The sequence below is a fragment of the Camelina sativa genome, chromosome 8, assembly GCF_030686135.1.
Source record: "Camelina sativa cultivar CO46 ecotype springtype chromosome 8, ASM3068613v1".
Taxonomy (NCBI): domain Eukaryota; kingdom Viridiplantae; phylum Streptophyta; class Magnoliopsida; order Brassicales; family Brassicaceae; genus Camelina; species Camelina sativa.
Window position 1 is genome coordinate 21,032,622 of NC_141887.1, and position 8,774 is coordinate 21,041,395.

The window sequence follows — 8,774 nt, forward strand, 5'->3', positions numbered from 1 at the left end:
TAAGTGTCTCAACAAGAGATCTAAGGCCAAAAATGTTTCCCTTCTCATCTGTTTGAGTACACTAAAACAAAGAAAAACAAAAGCATTTTGTTAGTCAAGACTAGAAACAAGTATTAAGAAACCAAGATGCTCAGCAAATAAAGAAACCATGCGGATTAAGAAAACAAAAATGTGGATTAAGAAAGCAAAATACTCATTCTTTTCATCAAAATAAAGAAACTAAGGAGTTACCTTAAGAATAATCATACACACTCATCAAAATAAAGAAACTAAGGAGTTACCTTAAGAAAGATTTCATTCTTTTCATCAATACTGAGAGTGCGATGAGTTGAGCGTTCAGAAGAATTCCCTGAATTTTCTGGACCACATCGTCCACTTCACACAGTCTCTCCTCTAATATTTTCTCATAAGTCTCAGCTACTTTTTTAGCTTTTTGATCAACAAACGATCCGTCAGCTCGAGTATGTGTCTTCATGAACACTTCGCCAAATGATATCGGACGGCCCAATTCTTCCTCCTCCAAAGAAATTGTAAAATGTTAAAATCATGGAAGCGAGGTGTTTAGGGTATTAATATCATGGAAGCAAGGTGTTTAGGGTGTTCGTGGAAGAAATGTTAAATTACCATCTCTTGATGAATTTGCACATATGATTTCTGACCAGCAAGGTGTTTGTGGACTCCAAGACCACCACGATCGGAGTTTCTGCACTGTGAAGCATATGAGCTCCTCTCCATTATATCATGTTCGTTCCAATGAGCACACATCTCAGCCCACAGTTCTCCACGAATCCAAACAGGTTTTTACCACTGCTTTTAGCTTGACTGACAATGTCTTTCATTCGTTTGTTGGCTATCTTTAAGAACCCCTCTCTAACAAGTCAGTAATTCTAGTATCTCAATAGAACTTCCGCTACATATTACAATTGAGTTAAGTTAGCAATGATACGAAGTCATTTATGAGAGATAATAAAACTTTGAAAGCTATAAGACATTACCGCAAATGTCCTCAAATATCTCTCTTGAATGGGTGTAGGAGTAACCTTCCAACTGTAGTAAGGACCATCGAATTTCCTTCTAAATATTCCAGCAATCACCCGAGAATTTTTTCCTTTGTGCCTGTTAAACCTGTCACAAAGAAAAAAGACAGAGTATTAGTCTTTATAAAAACATTGTAACACTAAGCGGATGTAACTTAGATCTAACTAAGCAAACAAAGTAAAGAAAACTTAATCAAACAAAGAAGTCCTTTACTAAACTTGATCAAACAAAAACAGAGTATTAGTCTCAATCAAACACAATCATCTCAACCAAATAATCAAACACAACCAAAAACTTAATCAACCAAACAATCAGTCTCAACCTACCACTAAGCGGATGTAACAATCATTCTCAACCTAACACTAAGAGCAAAGAGAAATTACCATAGAGTCTCAACGCCGAAGGATGGGTTCGACAGACATAATTGGTAGATGTTGTCGGCCTGGAAGAGCTAGCATAACATCTAACAAATCTTGGTAGTCTTGTTAGGCTGGATTAGAATTAGGGTTTTCTTCTTCGGCAGGATTGGGATTAGGGTTTTCTTCGTCGTAATCCTCTTCCATATTTAGGTTTGGTTGTTATGGTATGAGTGGAGGAGCAGGAAACGGTGGTTGAGGAGCAAGAAGCGGTGGTTGAGAAGCAACCCGCGGTGGTTGAGAACCAACCCGCAATGGTTGAGAAGTAGGAGGCGGTGGTTGAGAAGCAGGAGGCGATGGTTGTGTCCTCGGCGGAAACTGGGACGGCATAATTCTATGTGATTTAGTCACGGACTAAGAGCCTGATGGATTCGAGGAGTGAGACAACGTTGCAACACCACTTCGACCTCCGCGTGAAGTCGCACCATTGGAGGCCCGATTACCTGCGCCAGAACTGGGTTCCCCTGTAGTCGCACCATTGAAAACCCTAACACCTCCAGCGGATCTGCCTCCGCGACCCCTACTTAACCTTCTATTACCAGCCATTAGAGAGAGTTGAGAACGAGGAGAGATTTGAGAGGAGAAGAGGAGAGATTTGAGAGGAAAAGAAGAGAGATTTGAGAGGTTTTTGACACTTTGTCAAAAATTAGAAAGAGATAAAGAAACCCTAAATGGTTTCTTTGCCTAGTAATTAATGAAGATGAGCCGCAAAGTAGTCGCAAAAGAGACAAATACTAAAAACTATGGGGGGATATGATGCGCCTAAACCTTGGCAAAAAATACTAAAAATTAGACAACTATCAAATAGAGTAACACAATGTTCGCAAAAAAAAAAGAGTCGCAAAGTTGGTAACAAATTAGTCGCAAATTGTTACTCTATTGTGACTCTTAGACTTTAGTCACAATACAAATTTTTGAAATCTATAATTTTTGACCAATACTATTGATATCAATTAACAATATCGATTCATGATTGTATTACAAAGTATATGAAATAGTTTATGAGCTTAAAATATTGTTTTCATATCTTTGTTATGAATTTTTCATAAAATTACAAACCTTCTTATGAAATAACATATAACTCTTTAGAATGATTTAGATATTATGAAATTTTTGGGTCTAACTACGAAATGGAAAAATTTGACAAAGTTTATATGACTGATATTGATCATTGTAAAGTAGAAATGTGTATTGAAACATGTTAACATTTCTCTAATGTAAAATTTCAAATTCAAAAAATCGAGAGTTGCTAAAGAGTCGCAAACAGTATCTAATTAAGGTTTTAGACGCTAAACAGTCACAAAACAGTATATATCACATGTGTTAGACGCAAAACAATTGCAAAAGTAGTTGCAAAGTAGTCGCAAAATTTGTAGCAAAATAGTCGCAAAAAACAAGAGTCGCAAAGTTGTAACCAATTAGTCGCAAATTGTTACTTAATTGTGACTCTCAGACTTTAATCACAATACAAATTTTTGAAATCTATAATTTTTGACCAGTTTTATTGATATCAATTAACAATAAGGACTCATGATTGTATTATGGAGTATATCAAATAGTTTATGAGATTAAAATATTGTTTTCATATCTTTGTTTTGAAATTTTCATAAAATTACAAACCTTATTATGTTATAACATATAACTCTTTGGAATGATTTAGATATTATGAAATTTTTGTCTCTAAATACTGAAATGGAAATCTCTGACAAAGTTTATATGACTGATATTGATCAATGTAAAGTAGAAATGTGTATAGAAAAATGTTAACATTTCTCTAATGTGAAATTTCAAATTCAAAAAATCGAGTGTTGCTAAAGAGTCACAGAACAGTATCTAATTCAGGTGTTAGACGCTAAACAGTTGCAAAAGTAGTTGCAAAGTAGTCGCACATGTGGTAACAACTTCCGTCGCAAAAAATAAGAGTTGCAAATTCGTAACAAGTTATCGATAAATATACTTGTGACCGGAGTAAAAAGGTTGCTAATTTGTGACTCTTTGTTTTTGATAAATTACAGTTACTGAACAGTCTCAAATTGCGATGTTTTTACGACTATATTCTGTTCGTCGTAAATGTGTGTCTATTTTGTTTCTGCCTTGACTTTGGTCGGGAAACAGTCTTAAATGAATTGCTAAATGGTCGTTATTTTTTTGTGACCGAAAAAAGAGTCACAAGTGGTAATCGCTAAACACAGATTTTCTGTAGTGAAATAATTTAACATTTAACAAATAACATATTCTTTAATTCAATATAACATATTTTATAACAAATAACATGTTCTTTTAAAGTCATACGAAAAAAATATCTCGTTTCCTCTTAACCACAGAACCATATTTTTTGTATCTCATTTCTTTAAAATGATGATTTTATCAATTTGCTCTTTGTTGGAAGTGAATCCATTTTCCACTAAAAAAATAGGGTATAGTCATTTTGTTATTTACTTTAGATTTCTTAGACCTTCTCCATCGGGACCTCTTAGATACAATTCTTAGGTTTTGTCAGATTAAAATTAAATCAAAAATCATAATATTGGTAAAAGGTATCTCTTAATTAGGAGGTTTAAGATGCGTTAAGAGGTCTGAAGTGTTCAATAATTGTTAGATGAAAAAAAGAAAAAAAAAAATTGTCGACTATTTTCTCTTTCTCCTCTCTTTGTCTACGAAGAAATTGAAAAATCAGAAGAGATATATCTGAAAAATCGATTGCAAGCTCGGTTTGAGTGATTCACTTTCTTGTGACCTCCGGCGATGCATATAATCTCATAATGAAGGGGGAGGAGCTTGAGACCAGAGACGCTGAGCATGAGAAGCTTAAGTTGGAGTTAAAGAAACTTCAAAAGATGAAGGAGTTCAAACCTAACATGGTAACCCTCTAGATCTATTGCTTTTGATTCTTGATTTGGTGATTAGATTAGAATTTGGTTTGGTTTTTGCCTCAAACCACAAAGAATTTCACCACATCTGCCAAAAATTTAATTTTGCTCTTGATCGTGTTTATAATTTTTTTTGTTGTAAAACACTTGGAGTGGATCTTCCATAACCGGCCTGTTACATGTACTAGAGTGTATGGCCCATGGTCGAGGCCTATTACCTAATTCCTATGTCTAGTTGGTTTTGTACTATCCCTATATATATATAACCTCCATTCGATTCTATGAATAATAACAAGAGATTTACACCTTCAAATTCTCTAGTTTCATAACACGTTATCATCACGAAGCTCTAAATCCAGCTGAGAAAAACTCTTACCCTAAAACCCTAGAAATCGTCGCCTCTTCCCTTGTTCGTGATACACCTGAGTTCGTGGTCTGTTCCTGTCCGGGGTGAGTTCTGTTCGGCGATCGGTTCCTGTTTCGAAGTAGCAGCTCAAGTTCGTGATCGGTTTCTTCCTCCTATCTTGTCCGAGGTTCGTGATCAAGAGAAGTAAAACCAAGGTCTTTAGCTCCCGGTCCATATCCAGTCAACCTCCAAATCGGTGGAAGATAAATAAGATCAAACCCTCTTAGAACCCATAATCGAATTTGATCTTTAAATCTATTGGAACTCTAAAACTTACAAGTACACAATCAAACAAACAAGTTCATAAGCTTTCAAAACCCTAAACCCTATAACTTTAAAACTTTAAAAATCGGTTGTTATAGGTTGTTTAGATTTGGTTGCAATTAAACTGTTTATGCTATGATTAAAATCCGATAATGATTGTTTGATTGCTTGAACCCTTAGAACTAAACTCTAAAATCTGAATTGCTTAAGATTTAAAGTTTAGGGTTGTTTGATTGTTTGTTTGTTGCATAAGAACCCTAGAACTAAAACTATTAAATTCGAAATTCATAGAAGAAAATTAATCTGGTTGTTCTAAGGATTAAAACCGATTAAGATTGTTTGTTTAATCAAACCTTAAAATCTAAAACTTTAAAATCGGAAATTAGTCTAAATTTGCATGAAAAGAAATTTGGATAACTTCTAAATTAATTATAATCATTATCTTAAAGATTTAAGAAATATTTCCTAAAACTTTGTTGTTATCTAATCTTAAGAAAAAAGGAAATCCAATCTAGTAAAAGGAAAACTTCTAAAACTCAAAATTATTTAAGGAAAAGGAAATTGTTGCATGCTAGTATCTATCTAGGTTTGTTGTCTTGCATGCATGATTAAACCACGAAATTTGAGTGAAACTGTTGGGCATGGTTCGGTCTCACTACCGCATGACCCTAAGTGTTTTGGCATGGTTCGGTCTCACTACCGCATGACCCTAAGTGTTTTGGCATGGTTCGGTCTCATAATACCGCATGACCTAATATTGATTGCATGGATCGGTCTCATAATACCGCATGCTAAAAATCAGTTGACTATTTATGTATTATGCAGATGGCAAGGCTTAAAAATCTTGACTATGTTGCCTTGAATGCTTCTGGAGACAATTACATGCAATGGGCATTGGACACTAAGATCATGCTGAAGTCAAAGGACTTGTTTGAATGCATTGAGGAAGGTTATGACTGTTCTGATAAGCAAAAGTACAAGGCCATTATGCATATGTGCCATCACCTTGCTGAGAGTCTCAAGAATCAGTACCTCACCATAGAGGATCCTCTTGACCTTTGGACAGAGCTGAAAAGCAGATATGGACACCAAAAGACGGTGCTCCTACCAAAGGCTCAATTTGATTGGAAAAACCTAAGGATCCAAGATTACAAATCCGTGGATGAGTATAACTCAGAGCTGTTTAAGATAGTCTCAATCCTTAGGTTGTGGTAATGAGGTGACCGAGAAGGAGCTGCTAGAGAAGACATTCTCTACTTTTCACACTAACAACATACTGCTTCAGCAACAGTACCGTGAAAAGGGGTTTAAAACCTATGCAGACCTAATCTCGTGTTTGCTGCTAGCTGAGCAGAACAATGAGCTATTAATGATGAATAGTGCAATGAGACCTCCTGGTACAGCCCCATTACCAGAAGCTCACAAGATTGATTTAGCAAAGAAAAATCCTCAAGAGCCTAAAGAGCCAAAGGAGACCAAGGAGTCTACCTATGTCCATAGGGACAAGAGTGGCCGTGGCCGTGGAGGAAGTGGACGTGGTGGTCCTGGTCGTGGGACTTACCAAGGACACAAGTTTGATGGTCAAGGCCGTGGTAACCGATCCGGTTTCGGCCGTGGTCGGGGTAGAGGCCGCGGGGCATTCAAGCCTCAACCAAAGACCAAGTCCACTTGCCATAGATGTGGTTTGGAGAACCATTTGATAAAGACTTGCAGAACTCCTAAGCACTTTGTTGATCTCTATCAAGAGAGCTTGAAGAAAAATCCAGAGGCTAACCTGGTCTATCTCGATGGTGAAGATGATTTTGATCATGAGAATGATCTATTTGATCATGAGACCTCCGATTGTTTAGGAGAGGATATGTGAACTCAAAATGTTGTTTTGGTTTAATTTCTATGCTTTATGTTTTGCATTTGATTGAATTATTGTTTTGGATAATTATTTTGGTTTAAATTCAAATAATTTTTTTTCCTTCAATATATTACTTTAAAAGCTTAAAATATAAATTCTTGTCTATATTAGAAATGGTTGAGGACAAGAGTGAACTTGTGGTGGATAGTGGATCTAGCCACACAATTTTGAAGGATAAGAGATACTTTATTAATCTCATAATGAAAAATATCAATGTTAGTACAATTGCGGGTATAGCAAGCCTTATAGAGAGGGCTACGGCCATGCTCATATATTATTACCTAATGGCACACATCTTGAACTAAGTGATGCCTTGTATACCCAGCTCTAAGAGAAGCTTATTGAGCTTTAAGGACATTCGTTTGAATGGTTTCCATGTTGAAACAAAGGGTGAAGGAGACAAAGAGTTTCTATATATTACTGAAATCGTACAAGGACATAATAAAGTCCTAGAGACTATACCTGCACTAGCCACTGGTCTTTACCATGCTAAGATTAACATGATAGAAGCAAAATTGGCAAAGATTAAATGTTCAATGAACAATTCACTCTATTGCATGACCGGCTTGGCCATCCGGGTTCAAACATGATGCGTAAGCTTATAATGAATTCAAATGGGCACAATCTTAAAGAGAGGAAAGTTATCCCTAAGAATCTCACGTGTGTAGCATGTGCACAAGGGAAACTTATTGTTAGGCCATCACCAGTCAAAGTAACTAAGGAAACTTTGCATTTTCTGGAAAGGATACAAGGGGACATATGTGGACCTATACACCCACCTTATGGGACGTTTAGGTACTTTATGGGCCTTATTGATGCATCAACCAGATGGTCGCATGTTTGTTTGTTATCCACAAGGAACCTAGAATTTGCTAGGCTTTTGGCTCAAGTTATAAGACTAAGAGCACATTTTCCAGATTTTCCACTTAAGACTATACGTTTAGACAATTCTGGTGAATTTACATCCCAAGCGTTTAATGAATACTGTATGTCCATGGGGGTGAGTGTGGAACATCCTGTGGCACATGTCCATACACAGAACGGATTAGCTGAATCCTTCATTAAACGAATACAACTTATTGCCCGACCATTGTTAATGAGGTCGAAGCTTCCTGTGTTGGCTTGGGGACACGCAGTATTACATGCAGCAGAGCTTATACGCATCAGGCCATCTAGTGAACATAAGTATTTGTCATCCCAACTATTAACGGGTCATGAGCCAGACATATCCTATCTCAAAACATTCGGGTGTGCCGTTTATGTATCGATTGCTCCACCACAGAGAACTAAGATGGGACCTCAAAGGAGGATGGGAATATATGTTGGATATGAGTCTCCCACCATTATTAAGTATCTTGAGCCAACTACAGGAGATTTGTTTAAGGCTAGATACGCGGACTGTCAATTTACAGAATCCGAATTTCCTATGTTGGGTGGAGAGACAAGCAAGCTGGTTAAAGAATTATCATGGAATCAAACATCCTTGAATTTGCAAGATCCTCGAACTCTAGCATGTGATGCAGAGGTTAAAAAGATTATTCATTTACAGAAGCTAGCTAATCAATTGCCAGATTCCTTTGTTGACCCAAAGAGAGTAACAAAATCGTACATACCAGCTTGTAATGCACCAATACGTATTGATGTTCAAAAGGAACACAATCAAGTTGCTACAGAGTCTAAGCCACGTTTAAAACGAGGTAGACTATTAGGTTCCAAAGATAAGAACCCTCGGAAATCTAAGAAAGGTGCAAAACAAACCGAGGTTAAGGAAATTACAGACATGGCCGCGGCAAATCCTAAGGTACCAAATGAGGTTTGGGACGCTGAACCTCAAGGTCCTGAAGTTATTGATAATAATGAGATCTCAATCA

At 36.6% G+C, this 8,774-nt stretch overlaps 1 pseudogene; it reads left to right on the forward strand.

Annotated features, from left to right (window-relative positions):
- Window positions 1-5,819: 5,819 nt before the first annotated feature.
- LOC147940253 (uncharacterized) lies at window positions 5,820-6,858 on the forward strand (annotated as a pseudogene).
- Window positions 6,859-8,774: the final 1,916 nt, after the last annotated feature.